Genomic DNA, 17,526 nt, shown 5'->3' with positions numbered 1-17,526 from the left:
AGTATATCCCGGCATGCCCCGCTCCTTTCCGGGCAGTATAACCGCGGAGCTGCCACGAGGAGCCTGCCCGTGCTTTCCGGCGCGATGAGGGGGCCCGTCGGGATGCCGGCGCTCCCTCCCGGTGAGGCTCCGGTTCCGCCGCCCGTCGCGGGGTCGGCCGGGGCCGGGCGGTCGGCGGGTCGCGGCGCGAGTGGTCGCGGCGGGCCGGGGGTCGGTGCGGGGCGCGCGGGCGGCGAGGCGCCGCGCCTTCCACCCCCCCCCAGCCGCGGCCGGCCTTCTGCCGGCGCCGGTCCGTGCCGGGACGTGTCTCCGCGGCGTCCGGCGGGGTGTCTGGGCCGGGAGGGGGGGCTCCGCGCCGCGCGGGCAGTGCGCGGAGGGGGTCGCGGCGGGGGCTTGGGGGTGCGGCCGGGCCAGAGCTCCCGTTCCCCGAGCAGCCGGCACGGGAGACACGGGGCACCGAAGGGGCCGGCGGGGCGGGGCGCGACTGGACTCTTCCGGTCAGTCTGAGCGTGTCCGGGCCGCGGGGCTGGCAGGTTTGGGGGGATTTGGGGGTTTGCGTGGGTCTGTGTCTCTCTCTAGTTGCGGCTTGTGGGTTTTCTGTCTCGCGGGGCTGTTTTGGCAGAGGAGGGCTTAGGGCTTCTCTTGTGGCTGCTGTGGCGTTCAGTGGTTATCGGGGGTTCTTGTGGTGTCTGGGGTTTCCGGGTTTGCTGGTTTCTTCGGCTCGGTGGTTATTTTGCTCTGGTCTTTTGTTGGTTTTCTGGTTTGGGTTTCTTTTGTGGTTTTAATTGGGTTTTTGGGGGTTCCGTGGCTCGCAGGGTTTCTATAATTTTTTTATGGTAAATGAAAATGGAGCACAGGTTCTGCTCTGCCTTTTGTTTCCTTGTCAGCCTTTGTTGCCCTTGTGAAATGTCCAAGCCCATTGGAGACATTACTGTTTGGCTTGCTATTTGAGCTTTCTTCTTGGATACCTTGTACCCATTAAGTCCCCAAAAGTTTAAGAGTTGGGTGGTTACCCATCCAGAACCTGTTGTCCTTCTTGTGAGTCTTGGTCCTTCCCAGCCCTCCACTGACCCCTGCCCTTTCTTACTACTCCTCTGATTTTTTTTTTTTTTTCCCCTTGCCTGTACTTCTCTATTCTACTGTCCTGCTCCCTTTTCTTCTCTCCCTTTCCCTTTCTTCATCTCCCTCTCCCTTTTCTTTTTCTCTCTGTGCTTTTTTCCTGCTTTCTCTTCCTCCTTTTTTCGTCTTCCGTCTCTGTCCTGCAGGCCACTGCAGTTACTTTCCTTTTCCATCTCTTTGTCGTGATCTGCACCTGTCTTGTTTTCTCCAACAATTTCTCTAGCCTGTTGTCTGGTGTTCTTTTTTTTTTTTTTTCATTCTATATCTCACTGTCCCAGGCAGCAAGCTGACCCTTGAATATGCTTTATTCTCCATAAATGCAGGTGCTGTTGGCAGCAGTTCATGAAACGAGGGGCATCTCCAGCAGATCCTGCAGAAGACAGAGTTGCTGCCTGAGGAGAGCACGCCTCAAAGTGTGCATCGTCAGATTTGCGCTCGCTAGAGAGTATGGGACGAAGCTGGCATTGGCGTCCTGTCCAGCCAGTGTCAGGTGACACCCACTTTGCTGCGCACTGGTTACAGGAGGATCTAGAGTAATACAGATGTACTTCTCAGCGAAGGCAGCGAAGCAACACTTTCCTTTCAAACGGTGAGGCTGGTAAGGAAAGCGCAGTTTGTCTCTGACTGTCTCTATTCCCTTTGTCTCAGGGAGGCTGAATGAAAATGATGACTTCTTGACTGTGTTATCACACTGGGTGAGTAGGTGTGACATGCTGGAGCTGGATACTGAAGTTGAGTACGTGGTGGAATCGATGGATCTGTGTTTTCTGCATGGAGAAGGTAACCTGTCATTCGTTTATTTTTCTTAAAATGAAGCAAAGGACTAGGGAAGGTGGGCTTTTCTTCACAGCGCAGATTTTGATGACATTGTTGGAGTAGAAATCCATCCAAGGGTGGTCCTAAAGTTGGCAACATCAGTAGCATAACAAGAGAGTCTCATGGTTCCACTGTAAAGTGGAAGTACAGAAAGCTGTTCAGCTCGCAGAGTGCAGGCCTGTGTGACCTGGGAATCTACTGATGGACTCTGCCTTATGAGGTGAGATATTTTCGATCGAGCAGGGGGAGTCATCGTGACTTAACAATGTGGTAGCTACACTTGTGATGGGCTCCTGCAGTTTTATCAGCTATCGGACCCCGGAAGGCCTTCATCCTCCCTCCGTCTCTAGGATGAAAAGGCAAAAAATGCCATATTGTGAGGATGATTGAGTACAATTTTCTGCCGCTCCATAAATAACTTTGATACTTAGTATATGTTAGGAGTGCTTGTGGGAGCTTCAGCCTCTTCTCGAAGCAGTCCCGTCTGTCTAAAGCGCGTGCTTTTAAAAACATCTGTGTGTTACATGCATTAGGAACTAAAACTGCAGCTTGATTTTCCTCCTCTAGGGCTGATTTTTCATAATTGCTTCACACCGGTAACAGAAACGGATAGGCCCTGTTTCGTCAGGGTCAGTCCTGACCTCGTTTAAATGCTGCTGCAAAGCTTCAGTGTTTCAGTTTGCAAGCTGTAAAAATACGTTGTTAAAGATAAGAGTGCTTCTTGGAACTTAAGTGGTAGAACCGCCTTCTCAATGGTAGCTTTTGCTGGCTTGCTTTTGTGCAATGTACATCTTTGCCATTGTGATTTAGCGTGCCTGATTGGTTTAGCATACAGACATTGGCACCCGCTGAGTTGATAAACAGGTCTTTCTCACTGTGCCATTTTTCCACTTCCTTTAATTGTATCTTTTTCAGTCTGTAACCACAGTTAATGTCTTTTTTTTTTTAAAAAAAGCACGCTACAGCAGCTTGCTTTGTTCATGTGTTCAAAAGATGTTTGTGGTTGCTTTTCCCCCAGTTGTTGCTTGGTTTTTTTTCCTCTTTAAATGCTTTCTGAAAGGTAGAACTGCATTTCCTTGTAGGGTGCACTTAGACTTTTTCCATGTTATCGGAGTTGTAAGAACATGTCAGTTTCAACACAGAAAAAAGGTCCAGCTTTTGCCACGAGGCTTTTGCCATTAGGGTTTAGCCTAATGTTGCCGAGGAAGCTTTCTTTCTGCTTCCCTCTAAGCCTTACTGTAAAAAAGAAAAAAAGCTGTCATGGGAAAGCCGGTTAAATCGGGCTCGGACCCCAGATTGTCACCGGTTTAATGCAATGAAAGTGTCCTGACTGGACTGAAGCACCCTAAAACACTTTGCGTGCTGCAGCATAAGAATGCAGATGGCTTATCACGCAGTAACTTGGGGATCAGCACCGTTTGCTGCCACTGGCAGAGGCTTTTTTCTTATTCCTTCTGACTGACACGGCGATAGGAGGTGCCTGTTTTGTGGCAGTAGTGCAGCAGCACCATCTCTCGACCCTGCTGCCTCAGACATTGCTTAGCCTCACTGCATTTTGTTTCCTGGTTTTGCTCGGCAGGACAAGTCCTGTTTGGCTGTAATTGCAGGGTTAGAGTGTAATATGAGGAAAGGAGGGTGTTGGCTTAGGAATTTCTGTTCCGCTTGCCACAGTTTTGCCACCAGTATTGCAGTTGGCGAGGTGGCTGTCGGGCGTGGGAATCGCGGGGGTGAGTCTCAGTGTGGGGACAGGTTTGTTGCTGACGCTTCAGCTGTTGGGGTTTTTGAGTTGCTGATGTGTGTTTTCTCATTCTACAGAACCACCTTCATGTTGCGTTCCAGGGAGTGTACTGTGGATGTACAGGAAAGATCTTTCCTGGTGAGACTGTCTATAACCACCGAAGATGTTCGCCAGCTCTGCGCTGAGAAGTTCGAGGTGGACAAGCCGGCAGAGTGCAGCCCGTTTCTTGTTGTCGACGACACCTGGCAGCAGCTGACGGAGCATACCTGCCCTCGGGAAATGAAGGCTGAGTTGCACAGCTGTCCCCAACCCCAGGTCTTCCACTTTGTCTACAAATGTGTTAACAGAGATCTGTGTGGTGCCATTTGTCACAATGATGACTCCACGTTTTAAAAGCAGCAGCTCGTCGTTGGATTTCTGTTCCTCTTGTTAACGGCTGAAAACATCTTTGTTGGCTGGCATTCCTTAGGAGCCGAGACTGGTCTTAAACCAGGATTGCCCAGTAAAAATCCCTTAGCCACATCAGGCATAGCTTAGAAAACCCCATGTAAATCGTGCCCAGGGCCGGTTATGCAGACTATTCCACCAGCGTGTTTGAGCGAACAGCCACAAGACTCTGCTGCAGCATATCATATCGTGGCCCTCGGCAGGTTGTCTGCTGTGGTGTGCAAATGTCTTATTTTTTTTTGCACCTGGCCTCTAGCCACATGTCATTTTGATTTATATATGTGTATGCTAGACAAGCATTGCAGTAAACTGGCTGGTGTTAGCTTGGGTTCGACTTGTCCCATTCAGGGCATCAGTTAACTCAGAATTACCTGGATGATTGATTGCATTCTTCCCTGTTTTTTTTTTTTTTTGTTTTTGTTTTTTTTAATTACAGAAAATTGTGGGGGTTTATTATAGACATCTTGCAGCAGTTGCAGGTAGACTGTCAGGGTCGTCTTCTAAAAATATTTTTTCAGCTGTAAAGAATTCTGTAATTATGCATGTGATTTTAACATTCAATATACAAGAATAAGTCTCTTTCGGGTTTTGGCGTATTGCATTTAAGGTCTCTATGGTTTCTCCTCTTTTCCTGTTACAGGTGAGTTCTTGGGAGCTTGTGGTACCTGTAAGAAGGTCGTAGTATTGGCGCTGGTGATTTCATTGCCTTTATCTGAACTGGATGTACTGTTACCTGGGTTAGTGTTTCTATCCATTGGTTTAGACAGCCTTGTGGGTAGGAAGAGGAAGTTGAAAGAAAAGGATGTAGAGAAGGGGCAGAGAAAGAACGCAGAGAACCGAGTTTAGGATTAAAATGTGTTAGTCTGTCTGCTGGTGCAGGCTCCTCTCAGAAAATGAGCCAAGGAGGTTGGTAAGGTGTTTGTAGTTTTACTGATTTTTTTTTTTTTTCCTGGTTTTTGTGGCTATAGGGGTTGGGTGGGTTGGTTTTTTTACAGGCTCTGGGATTTGTGGGGTTAGTGTGGGCTTGTGAGGATTTTCTGTTGGTTTGTTTTTTTTAACTGGGGTTCTAAGGGGGGGTTTTGGTTCTCTGCCTTTTGAAGGCTTTGGGGTTCTGTGGGTTGCGGGTTTGGGGGAGGGCTAGGGGCTTCTGTGGTGTTTTGAGTTCCCGCAGCTTTTTCTTGTGGGGTCTGGGGTTTGTGTGTGTCTTTAATGGGGGTTTGTGGCTTCTTTGGTTTTTGGGCTTTGTGGGGGTTTCTAGTTTGTGGGAATTCTTTGGGTATTTTGGTTTGGTTTTTCTTAGGCTGAGAGGCTTTAGGAGGAAAGCCTGTTCTGAGCGTGGTGTTCTCCTTGTAACAGAAGCAGGGTCTCACTGTGGCATGCCAGCTGTCGTGGCTAACAAGGGAGCTTTTTTGTTTTGTGTTGTTATAAATATTACAAGAGTTCCACTTTGTAAAATGCTTTTGTGATGAGTTCAGGCTACGTCTTGCATCCATTGAAAGCAGTATTTACTGGGGCTGAGTCTTCCTGTTTGGAGCTGAGGAAGGAAGTATGGATTGAATAACAATGTATTGGTTTTTGACCTGCAGATGGTGGAAGAAAGTGAGGAAAGACTAACAGAAGAGCAGATTGAGTCACTTCTCCAGGCAGTCACCAGTCTTCTTCCAGGGGATCCAGAAGAACAGCCAAGAGACTTGGCAATGTTGGCTGAAGACGAAGGTGACCAAACCTTGGAGGCATCTCAGCCCAAAGCTGGCAACGGTTTCGACAGAGGAGAACCGGCTAACAATTTTCTGGGTTATACTTGGCAGCAGTTTACTGTTGTATTGGACATTGTTGTAAAATGCCTTAGAATTTTTATTATTCAGAGGTGATGAGGGAACCAGTTGTTTCCAAGAAAGCGTGGCCAAGGCCACTGTTGTTGTGGCATCTTTCCATCGATGGGGCTGGCAGCAGCTGAGTCAGGGCGGTTGGCTCTTTTTGGGGGACTATGGGGTCTTTACAGGGTCTCTTTTTGGTGGGGTCTAGGGCTTTTGGGGGGGGTTCTCTAAGGGGGGGTGTGGGGTTCTTTGAGGGGATCTTTATGGGGTCTCATTTTGGGGGGGATGTGAGGGGCTTGGGGGCGTCTTTAAGGAGTCTCAGGTTTTTTGGGGGGTGGTTAGGGTTCTTTATGGGGTCTGTTTGGGGGGTCTGGGTTTTTTGGGGGGGCTCTTTGGGGAGTTGGGGGGCCCTAAGGGCCTTTTTAGGGGATCGTGGGGGGGCTCTTTGGGGGGGGGGGGGTGTCTCTGAGGGGTTCTGGGGGGGTCTCTCTAGGGTCTATTTTTGGGGTGTTGGGGGTTCCTTCGGGGGTCTTCTAGGGGGTCAGGGGCCATGGTGGGGTTCGAGGGCTCTCAGAGGGGTCGCAGTAGGGTTGGGAGGGGGGTTGAATTCGCTGGAGGAGATGGGGGGTTGTTAATGAGCGCAGGTCAGCGGCAGACGGGTAATTAGTGGGGCAGGGGGAGCCGAAAAGGGCCGAGCAGAGGCGGAGAGATACGAGCAGAGGCGGAGAGATACGAGCAGAGGCGGAGAGATACGAGCACTGGCGGAAAGGCCCGAGCGGGGATTCGAACACGGGGGTCCTCGGTGCTGCCGCCTTGCGGACACGCAGCGGTACTGCGCCCGGGTGGCGCAGCGCACGGAAGCCGCCGCGTTCTGCTGCCTCCGTGCACACTCGCCGCGTTCCTGCGCGGGTGCGCGCAGAGCCCGCTGCGTGCGGACTGCGGCCGGGCGGCGCAGCGCGAGCGGCAGGGCGCTTTAACGAGGGACGCCGCCATTGCGGGGCGGCCGCTCCCTCCCGGTGAGGGGGGGGTTCCGCCGCCCGTCGCGGGGTCGGCCGGGGCACTGTGAGGTCACCGGACGCTCCCTCCCGGAGAGGCGCCGGTACCCCCCCCCCCGCCCTCGCGGGATCGCTCGGTGCTGCCGCCTTGCGGACACGCAGCGGTACTGCGCCCGGGTGGCGCAGCGCACGGAAGCCGCAGCGCTCCGAAAGTTCCCTCCCGGTGAGGCGGGGTTTCCTTCGCCCGTCGCGGGGTCGGCCGGGGCACTGTCAGGTCCGGGGCACCCTCGAAGGTGATGGGACTCCCTCGGGGGGGGTCAGATTTTGGGAGGAGGGGCGCACGTGGCGGGGGCACTGTTAGGTGCGGGGATTCGAAGACGGGGTGAGGTCGCCCATCCGGGCGCTGACCGAACTGGTCCCTGCTTAGCTTCCCGAACGGGGCAGCTGTGCTGTGTAGCCCCCCCCAAGCTCGCGCCCCCCAACGGGGGCCCGGAAGCCCCCCGGCGGCCATTTTTCCGCCGGAGCCGCACGGAGATGGGCGCCGCCATGCTCGGAAACCCCCCGGCCGCCTTTTAACCGCCGGAGCCGCACGGAGATGGGCGCCGCCATGCCCGGAAGCCCCCCGGCGGCCATTTTTCCGCCGTAGCCGCACGGAGATGGGCGCCGCCATGCCCGGAAGCCCCCCGGCCGCCTTTTAACCGCCGAAGCCGCACGGAGATGGGCGCCGCCATGCCCGGAAGCCCCCCGGCGGCCATTTTTCCGCCGGAGCCGCACGGAGATGGGCGCCGCCATGCCCGTAAGCCCCTCGGTCGCCATTTAACCGCCGGAGCCGTACGGAGATGGGCGCCGCCATGCCCGGAAGTCCTCCGGCGGCCATTTTTCCGCCGGAGCCGCACTGTAATGTTTCCCGGCATGCCCCGCTCCCTTGCGGGGGAGTATATCCCGGCATGCCCCGCTCCTTTCCGGGGCAGTATATCCCGGCATGCCCCGCTCCTTTCCGGGCAGTATAACCGCGGAGCTGCCACGAGGAGCCTGCCCGTGCTTTCCGGGGCGATGAGGGGGCCCGTCGGGATGCCGGCGCTCCCTCCCGGTGAGGCTCCGGTTCCGCCGCCCGTCGCGGGGTCGGCCGGGGCCGGGCGGTCGGCGGGTCGCGGCGCGAGTGGTCGCGGCGGGCCGGGGGTCGGTGCGGGGCGCGCGGGCGGCGAGGCGCCGCGCCTTCCACCCCCCCCCAGCCGCGGCCGGCCTTCTGCCGGCGCCGGTCCGTGCCGGGACGTGTCTCCGCGGCGTCCGGCGGGGTGTCTGGGCCGGGAGGGGGGGCTCCGCGCCGCGCGGGCAGTGCGCGGAGGGGGTCGCGGCGGGGGCTTGGGGGTGCGGCCGGGCCAGAGCTCCCGTTCCCCGAGCAGCCGGCACGGGAGACACGGGGCACCGAAGGGGCCGGCGGGGCGGGGCGCGACTGGACTCTTCCGGTCAGTCTGAGCGTGTCCGGGCCGCGGGGCTGGCAGGTTTGGGGGGATTTGGGGGTTTGCGTGGGTCTGTGTCTCTCTCTAGTTGCGGCTTGTGGGTTTTCTGTCTCGCGGGGCTGTTTTGGCAGAGGAGGGCTTAGGGCTTCTCTTGTGGCTGCTGTGGCGTTCAGTGGTTATCGGGGGTTCTTGTGGTGTCTGGGGTTTCCGGGTTTGCTGGTTTCTTCGGCTCGGTGGTTATTTTGCTCTGGTCTTTTGTTGGTTTTCTGGTTTGGGTTTCTTTTGTGGTTTTAATTGGGTTTTTGGGGGTTCCGTGGCTCGCAGGGTTTCTATAATTTTTTTATGGTAAATGAAAATGGAGCACAGGTTCTGCTCTGCCTTTTGTTTCCTTGTCAGCCTTTGTTGCCCTTGTGAAATGTCCAAGCCCATTGGAGACATTACTGTTTGGCTTGCTATTTGAGCTTTCTTCTTGGATACCTTGTACCCATTAAGTCCCCAAAAGTTTAAGAGTTGGGTGGTTACCCATCCAGAACCTGTTGTCCTTCTTGTGAGTCTTGGTCCTTCCCAGCCCTCCACTGACCCCTGCCCTTTCTTACTACTCCTCTGATTTTTTTTTTTTTTTCCCCTTGCCTGTACTTCTCTATTCTACTGTCCTGCTCCCTTTTCTTCTCTCCCTTTCCCTTTCTTCATCTCCCTCTCCCTTTTCTTTTTCTCTCTGTGCTTTTTTCCTGCTTTCTCTTCCTCCTTTTTTCGTCTTCCGTCTCTGTCCTGCAGGCCACTGCAGTTACTTTCCTTTTCCATCTCTTTGTCGTGATCTGCACCTGTCTTGTTTTCTCCAACAATTTCTCTAGCCTGTTGTCTGGTGTTCTTTTTTTTTTTTTTTCATTCTATATCTCACTGTCCCAGGCAGCAAGCTGGCCCTTGAATATGCTTTATTCTCCATAAATGCAGGTGCTGTTGGCAGCAGTTCATGAAACGAGGGGCATCTCCAGCAGATCCTGCAGAAGACAGAGTTGCTGCCTGAGGAGAGCACGCCTCAAAGTGTGCATCGTCAGATTTGCGCTCGCTAGAGAGTATGGGACGAAGCTGGCATTGGCGTCCTGTCCAGCCAGTGTCAGGTGACACCCACTTTGCTGCGCACTGGTTACAGGAGGATCTAGAGTAATACAGATGTACTTCTCAGCGAAGGCAGCGAAGCAACACTTTCCTTTCAAACGGTGAGGCTGGTAAGGAAAGCGCAGTTTGTCTCTGACTGTCTCTATTCCCTTTGTCTCAGGGAGGCTGAATGAAAATGATGACTTCTTGACTGTGTTATCACACTGGGTGAGTAGGTGTGACATGCTGGAGCTGGATACTGAAGTTGAGTACGTGGTGGAATCGATGGATCTGTGTTTTCTGCATGGAGAAGGTAACCTGTCATTCGTTTATTTTTCTTAAAATGAAGCAAAGGACTAGGGAAGGTGGGCTCTTCTTCACAGCGCAGATTTTGATGACATTGTTGGAGTAGAAATCCATCCAAGGGTGGTCCTAAAGTTGGCAACATCAGTAGCATAACAAGAGAGTCTCATGGTTCCACTGTAAAGTGGAAGTACAGAAAGCTGTTCAGCTCGCAGAGTGCAGGCCTGTGTGACCTGGGAATCTACTGATGGACTCTGCCTTATGAGGTGAGATATTTTCGATCGAGCAGGGGGAGTCATCGTGACTTAACAATGTGGTAGCTACACTTGTGATGGGCTCCTGCAGTTTTATCAGCTATCGGGCCCCGGAAGGCCTTCATCCTCCCTCCGTCTCTAGGATGAAAAGGCAAAAAATGCCATATTGTGAGGATGATTGAGTACAATTTTCTGCCGCTCCATAAATAACTTTGATACTTAGTATATGTTAGGAGTGCTTGTGGGAGCTTCAGCCTCTTCTCGAAGCAGTCCCGTCTGTCTAAAGCGCGTGCTTTTAAAAACATCTGTGTGTTACATACATTAGGAACTAAAACTGCAGCTTGATTTTCCTCCTCTAGGGCTGATTTTTCATAATTGCTTCACACCGGTAACAGAAACGGATAGGCCCTGTTTCGTCAGGGTCAGTCCTGACCTGGTTTAAATGCTGCTGCAAAGCTTCAGTGTTTCAGTTTGCAAGCTGTAAAAATACGTTGTTAAAGATAAGAGTGCTTCTTGGAACTTAAGTGGTAGAACCGCCTTCTCAATGGTAGCTTTTGCTGGCTTGCTTTTGTGCAATGTACATCTTTGCCATTGTGATTTAGCGTGCCTGATTGGTTTAGCATACAGACATTGGCACCCGCTGAGTTGATAAACAGGTCTTTCTCACTGTGCCATTTTTCCACTTCCTTTAATTGTATCTTTTTCAGTCTGTAACCACAGTTAATGTCTTTTTTTTTTAAAAAAAGCACGCTACAGCAGCTTGCTTTGTTCATGTGTTCAAAAGATGTTTGTGGTTGCTTTTCCCCCAGTTGTTGCTTGGTTTTTTTTCCTCTTTAAATGCTTTCTGAAAGGTAGAACTGCATTTCCTTGTAGGGTGCACTTAGACTTTTTCCATGTTATCGGAGTTGTAAGAACATGTCAGTTTCAACACAGAAAAAAGGTCCAGCTTTTGCCACGAGGCTTTTGCCATTAGGGTTTAGCCTAATGTTGCCGAGGAAGCTTTCTTTCTGCTTCCCTCTAAGCCTTACTGTAAAAAAGAAAAAAAGCTGTCATGGGAAAGCCGGTTAAATCGGGCTCGGACCCCAGATTGTCACCGGTTTAATGCAATGAAAGTGTCCTGACTGGACTGAAGCACCCTAAAACACTTTGCGTGCTGCAGCATAAGAATGCAGATGGCTTATCACGCAGTAACTTGGGGATCAGCACCGTTTGCTGCCACTGGCAGAGGCTTTTTTCTTATTCCTTCTGACTGACACGGCGATAGGAGGTGCCTGTTTTGTGGCAGTAGTGCAGCAGCACCATCTCTCGACCCTGCTGCCTCAGACATTGCTTAGCCTCACTGCATTTTGTTTCCTGGTTTTGCTCGGCAGGACAAGTCCTGTTTGGCTGTAATTGCAGGGTTAGAGTGTAATATGAGGAAAGGAGGGTGTTGGCTTAGGAATTTCTGTTCCGCTTGCCACAGTTTTGCCACCAGTATTGCAGTTGGCGAGGTGGCTGTCGGGCGTGGGAATCGCGGGGGTGAGTCTCAGTGTGGGGACAGGTTTGTTGCTGACGCTTCAGCTGTTGGGGTTTTTGAGTTGCTGATGTGTGTTTTCTCATTCTACAGAACCACCTTCATGTTGCGTTCCAGGGAGTGTACTGTGGATGTACAGGAAAGATCTTTCCTGGTGAGACTGTCTATAACCACCGAAGATGTTCGCCAGCTCTGCGCTGAGAAGTTCGAGGTGGACAAGCCGGCAGAGTGCAGCCCGTTTCTTGTTGTCGACGACACCTGGCAGCAGCTGACGGAGCATACCTGCCCTCGGGAAATGAAGGCTGAGTTGCACAGCTGTCCCCAACCCCAGGTCTTCCACTTTGTCTACAAATGTGTTAACAGAGATCTGTGTGGTGCCATTTGTCACAATGATGACTCCACGTTTTAAAAGCAGCAGCTCGTCGTTGGATTTCTGTTCCTCTTGTTAACGGCTGAAAACATCTTTGTTGGCTGGCATTCCTTAGGAGCCGAGACTGGTCTTAAACCAGGATTGCCCAGTAAAAATCCCTTAGCCACATCAGGCATAGCTTAGAAAACCCCATGTAAATCGTGCCCAGGGCCGGTTATGCAGACTATTCCACCAGCGTGTTTGAGCGAACAGCCACAAGACTCTGCTGCAGCATATCATATCGTGGCCCTCGGCAGGTTGTCTGCTGTGGTGTGCAAATGTCTTATTTTTTTTTGCACCTGGCCTCTAGCCACATGTCATTTTGATTTATATATGTGTATGCTAGACAAGCATTGCAGTAAACTGGCTGGTGTTAGCTTGGGTTCGACTTGTCCCATTCAGGGCATCAGTTAACTCAGAATTACCTGGATGATTGATTGCATTCTTCCCTGTTTTTTTTTTTTTTGTTTTTGTTTTTTTTAATTACAGAAAATTGTGGGGGTTTATTATAGACATCTTGCAGCAGTTGCAGGTAGACTGTCAGGGTCGTCTTCTAAAAATATTTTTTCAGCTGTAAAGAATTCTGTAATTATGCATGTGATTTTAACATTCAATATACAAGAATAAGTCTCTTTCGGGTTTTGGCGTATTGCATTTAAGGTCTCTATGGTTTCTCCTCTTTTCCTGTTACAGGTGAGTTCTTGGGAGCTTGTGGTACCTGTAAGAAGGTCGTAGTATTGGCGCTGGTGATTTCATTGCCTTTATCTGAACTGGATGTACTGTTACCTGGGTTAGTGTTTCTATCCATTGGTTTAGACAGCCTTGTGGGTAGGAAGAGGAAGTTGAAAGAAAAGGATGTAGAGAAGGGGCAGAGAAAGAACGCAGAGAACCGAGTTTAGGATTAAAATGTGTTAGTCTGTCTGCTGGTGCAGGCTCCTCTCAGAAAATGAGCCAAGGAGGTTGGTAAGGTGTTTGTAGTTTTACTGATTTTTTTTTTTTTTCCTGGTTTTTGTGGCTATAGGGGTTGGGTGGGTTGGTTTTTTTACAGGCTCTGGGATTTGTGGGGTTAGTGTGGGCTTGTGAGGTTTTTCTGTTGGTTTGTTTTTTTTAACTGGGGTTCTAAGGGGGGGTTTTGGTTCTCTGCCTTTTGAAGGCTTTGGGGTTCTGTGGGTTGCGGGTTTGGGGGAGGGCTAGGGGCTTCTGTGGTGTTTTGAGTTCCCGCAGCTTTTTCTTGTGGGGTCTGGGGTTTGTGTGTGTCTTTAATGGGGGTTTGTGGCTTCTTTGGTTTTTGGGCTTTGTGGGGGTTTCTAGTTTGTGGGAATTCTTTGGGTATTTTGGTTTGGTTTTTCTTAGGCTGAGAGGCTTTAGGAGGAAAGCCTGTTCTGAGCGTGGTGTTCTCCTTGTAACAGAAGCAGGGTCTCACTGTGGCATGCCAGCTGTCGTGGCTAACAAGGGAGCTTTTTTGTTTTGTGTTGTTATAAATATTACAAGAGTTCCACTTTGTAAAATGCTTTTGTGATGAGTTCAGGCTACGTCTTGCATCCATTGAAAGCAGTATTTACTGGGGCTGAGTCTTCCTGTTTGGAGCTGAGGAAGGAAGTATGGATTGAATAACAATGTATTGGTTTTTGACCTGCAGATGGTGGAAGAAAGTGAGGAAAGACTAACAGAAGAGCAGATTGAGTCACTTCTCCAGGCAGTCACCAGTCTTCTTCCAGGGGATCCAGAAGAACAGCCAAGAGACTTGGCAATGTTGGCTGAAGACGAAGGTGACCAAACCTTGGAGGCATCTCAGCCCAAAGCTGGCAACGGTTTCGACAGAGGAGAACCGGCTAACAATTTTCTGGGTTATACTTGGCAGCAGTTTACTGTTGTATTGGACATTGTTGTAAAATGCCTTAGAATTTTTATTATTCAGAGGTGATGAGGGAACCAGTTGTTTCCAAGAAAGCGTGGCCAAGGCCACTGTTGTTGTGGCATCTTTCCATCGATGGGGCTGGCAGCAGCTGAGTCAGGGCGGTTGGCTCTTTTTGGGGGACTATGGGGTCTTTACAGGGTCTCTTTTTGGTGGGGTCTAGGGCTTTTGGGGGGGATTCTCTAAGGGGGGGTGTGGGGTTCTTTGAGGGGATCTTTATGGGGTCTCATTTTGGGGGGGATGTGAGGGGCTTGGGGGCGTCTTTAAGGAGTCTCAGGTTTTTTGGGGGGTGGTTAGGGTTCTTTATGGGGTCTGTTTGGGGGGTCTGGGTTTTTTGGGGGGGCTCTTTGGGGAGTTGGGGGGCCCTAAGGGCCTTTTTAGGGGATCGTGGGGGGGCTCTTTGGGGGGGGGGGTGTCTCTGAGGGGTTCTGGGGGGGTCTCTCTAGGGTCTATTTTTGGGGTGTTGGGGGTTCCTTCGGGGGTCTTCTAGGGGGTCAGGGGCCATGGTGGGGTTCGAGGGCTCTCAGAGGGGTCGCAGTAGGGTTGGGAGGGGGGTTGAATTCGCTGGAGGAGATGGGGGGTTGTTAATGAGCGCAGGTCAGCAGCAGACGGGTAATTAGTGGGGCAGGGGGAGCCGAAAAGGGCCGAGCAGAGGCGGAAAGGCCCGAGCACTGGCGGAAAGGCCCGAGCACTGGCGGAAAGGCCCGAGCGGGGATTCGAACACGGGGGTCCTCGGTGCTGCCGCCTTGCGGACACGCAGCGGTACTGCGCCCGGGTGGCGCAGCGCACGGAAGCCGCCGCGTTCTGCTGCCTCCGTGCACACTCGCCGCGTTCCTGCGCGGGTGCGCGCAGAGCCCGCTGCGTGCGGACTGCGGCCGGGCGGCGCAGCGCGAGCGGCAGGGCGCTTTAACGAGGGACGCCGCCATTGCGGGGCGGCCGCTCCCTCCCGGTGAGGGGGGGGTTCCGCCGCCCGTCGCGGGGTCGGCCGGGGCACTGTCAGGTCCGGGGAACCCCCGAAGGCGATGGGACTCCCTCGGGGGGGCAGATTTTGGGAGGGGGCGCGCGGGGGGGGGGGGTCACTGTCATGTGCGGGGATTCGAAGACGGGGTGAGGTCGCCCATCCGGGCGCTGACCGAGCTGGTACCTGCTTAGCTTCCCGGACGGGGAAGCTGTGAGGTCACCGGACGCTCCCTCCCGGAGATGCGCCGGTACCCCCCCCCCCCGCCCTCGCGGGATCGCTCGGTGCTGCCGCCTTGCGGACACGCAGCGGTACTGCGCCCGGGTGGCGCAGCGCACGGAAGCCGCAGCGCTCCGAAAGTTCCCTCCCGGTGAGGCGGGGTTTCCTTCGCCCGTCGCGGGGTCGGCCGGGGCACTGTCAGGTCCGGGGAACCCTCGAAGGTGATGGGACTCCCTCGGGGGGGGTCAGATTTTGGGAGGAGGGGCGCACGTGGCGGGGGCACTGTTAGGTGCGGGGATTCGAAGACGGGGTGAGGTCGCCCATCCGGGCGCTGACCGAACTGGTCCCTGCTTAGCTTCCCGAACGGGGCAGCTGTGCTGTGTAGCCCCCCCCAAGCTCGCGCCCCCCAACGGGGGCCCGGAAGCCCCCCGGCGGCCATTTTTCCGTCGGAGCCGCACGGAGATGGGCGCCGCCATGCTCGGAAACCCCCCGGCCGCCTTTTAACCGCCGGAGCCGCACGGAGATGGGCGCCGCCATGCCCGGAAGCCCCCCGGCGGCCATTTTTCCGCCGTAGCCGCACGGAGATGGGCGCCGCCATGCCCGGAAGCCCCCCGGCCGCCTTTTAACCGCCGAAGCCGCACGGAGATGGGCGCCGCCATGCCCGGAAGCCCCCCGGCGGCCATTTTTCCGCCGGAGCCGCACGGAGATGGGCGCCGCCATGCCCGTAAGCCCCTCGGTCGCCATTTAACCGCCGGAGCCGTACGGAGATGGGCGCCGCCATGCCCGGAAGTCCTCCGGCGGCCATTTTTCCGCCGGAGCCGCACTGTAATGTTTCCCGGCATGGCCCGCTCCCTTGTGGGGGAGTATATCCCGGCATGCCCCGCTCCTTTCCGGGGCAGTATATCCCGGCATGCCCCGCTCCTTTCCGGGCAGTATAACCGCGGAGCTGCCACGAGGAGCCTGCCCGTGCTTTCCGGCGCGATGAGGGGGCCCGTCGGGATGCCGGCGCTCCCTCCCGGTGAGGCTCCGGTTCCGCCGCCCGTCGCGGGGTCGGCCGGGGCCGGGCGGTCGGCGGGTCGCGGCGCGAGTGGTCGCGGCGGGCCGGGGGTCGGTGCGGGGCGCGCGGGCGGCGAGGCGCCGCGCCTTCCACCCCCCCCCAGCCGCGGCCGGCCTTCTGCCGGCGCCGGTCCGTGCCGGGACGTGTCTCCGCGGCGTCCGGCGGGGTGTCTGGGCCGGGAGGGGGGGCTCCGCGCCGCGCGGGCAGTGCGCGGAGGGGGTCGCGGCGGGGGCTTGGGGGTGCGGCCGGGCCAGAGCTCCCGTTCCCCGAGCAGCCGGCACGGGAGACACGGGGCACCGAAGGGGCCGGCGGGGCGGGGCGCGACTGGACTCTTCCGGTCAGTCTGAGCGTGTCCGGGCCGCGGGGCTGGCAGGTTTGGGGGGATTTGGGGGTTTGCGTGGGTCTGTGTCTCTCTCTAGTTGCGGCTTGTGGGTTTTCTGTCTCGCGGGGCTGTTTTGGCAGAGGAGGGCTTAGGGCTTCTCTTGTGGCTGCTGTGGCGTTCAGTGGTTATCGGGGGTTCTTGTGGTGTCTGGGGTTTCCGGGTTTGCTGGTTTCTTCGGCTCGGTGGTTATTTTGCTCTGGTCTTTTGTTGGTTTTCTGGTTTGGGTTTCTTTTGTGGTTTTAATTGGGTTTTTGGGGGTTCCGTGGCTCGCAGGGTTTCTATAATTTTTTTATGGTAAATGAAAATGGAGCACAGGTTCTGCTCTGCCTTTTGTTTCCTTGTCAGCCTTTGTTGCCCTTGTGAAATGTCCAAGCCCATTGGAGACATTACTGTTTGGCTTGCTATTTGAGCTTTCTTCTTGGATACCTTGTACCCATTAAGTCCCCAAAAGTTTAAGAGTTGGGTGGTTACCCATCCAGAACCTGTTGTCCTTCTTGTGAGTCTTGGTCCTTCCCAGCCCTCCACTGACCCCTGCCCTTTCTTACTACTCCTCTGATTTTTTTTTTTTTTTCCCCTTGCCTGTACTTCTCTATTCTACTGTCCTGCTCCCTTTTCTTCTCTCCCTTTCCCTTTCTTCATCTCCCTCTCCCTTTTCTTTTTCTCTCTGTGCTTTTTTCCTGCTTTCTCTTCCTCCTTTTTTCGTCTTCCGTCTCTGTCCTGCAGGCCACTGCAGTTACTTTCCTTTTCCATCTCTTTGTCGTGATCTGCACCTGTCTTGTTTTCTCCAACAATTTCTCTAGCCTGTTGTCTGGTGTTCTTTTTTTTTTTTTTTCATTCTATATCTCACTGTCCCAGGCAGCAAGCTGACCCTTGAATATGCTTTATTCTCCATAAATGCAGGTGCTGTTGGCAGCAGTTCATGAAACGAGGGGCATCTCCAGCAGATCCTGCAGAAGACAGAGTTGCTGCCTGAGGAGAGCACGCCTCAAAGTGTGCATCGTCAGATTTGCGCTCGCTAGAGAGTATGGG

At 54.0% G+C, this 17,526-nt stretch overlaps 2 long non-coding RNA genes across 5 annotated transcripts; both read left to right on the top strand.

The window, feature by feature from the left end:
- The first annotated feature begins 1,664 nt into the window (after positions 1 to 1,664).
- LOC311195873 lies at positions 1,665 to 6,032 on the top strand. Of its 2 annotated transcripts, XR_014617543.1 has the most exons (5): positions 1,665 to 1,899; positions 3,751 to 3,988; positions 4,557 to 4,599; positions 4,761 to 4,857; positions 5,707 to 6,032. It is a non-coding gene; the product is annotated as an uncharacterized lncRNA (long non-coding RNA). The 2 variants fall into 2 exon arrangements; XR_014617542.1 differs by lacking the exon at positions 4,557 to 4,599.
- Positions 6,033 to 9,719: 3,687 nt separating this feature from the next.
- On the top strand, positions 9,720 to 13,931 carry LOC311195764. Of its 3 annotated transcripts, XR_014617524.1 has the most exons (5): positions 9,720 to 9,800; positions 11,651 to 11,888; positions 12,456 to 12,498; positions 12,660 to 12,756; positions 13,606 to 13,931. It is a non-coding gene; the product is annotated as an uncharacterized lncRNA (long non-coding RNA). The 3 variants fall into 3 exon arrangements; XR_014617526.1 differs by lacking the exon at positions 9,720 to 9,800 and having other exon boundaries at positions 11,475 to 11,888; XR_014617525.1 differs by lacking the exons at positions 9,720 to 9,800; positions 12,456 to 12,498 and having other exon boundaries at positions 11,475 to 11,888.
- The last annotated feature ends 3,595 nt before the right edge of the window (positions 13,932 to 17,526 follow it).

The sequence above is a fragment of the Gallinula chloropus genome, assembly GCF_964237585.1.
Source record: "Gallinula chloropus genome assembly, chromosome: 11".
NCBI classification, from domain to species: Eukaryota; Metazoa; Chordata; class Aves; order Gruiformes; family Rallidae; genus Gallinula; species Gallinula chloropus.
Note: the sequence above shows the minus strand (reverse complement) of the source record. Positions and strands in the feature narration are given on the sequence as shown.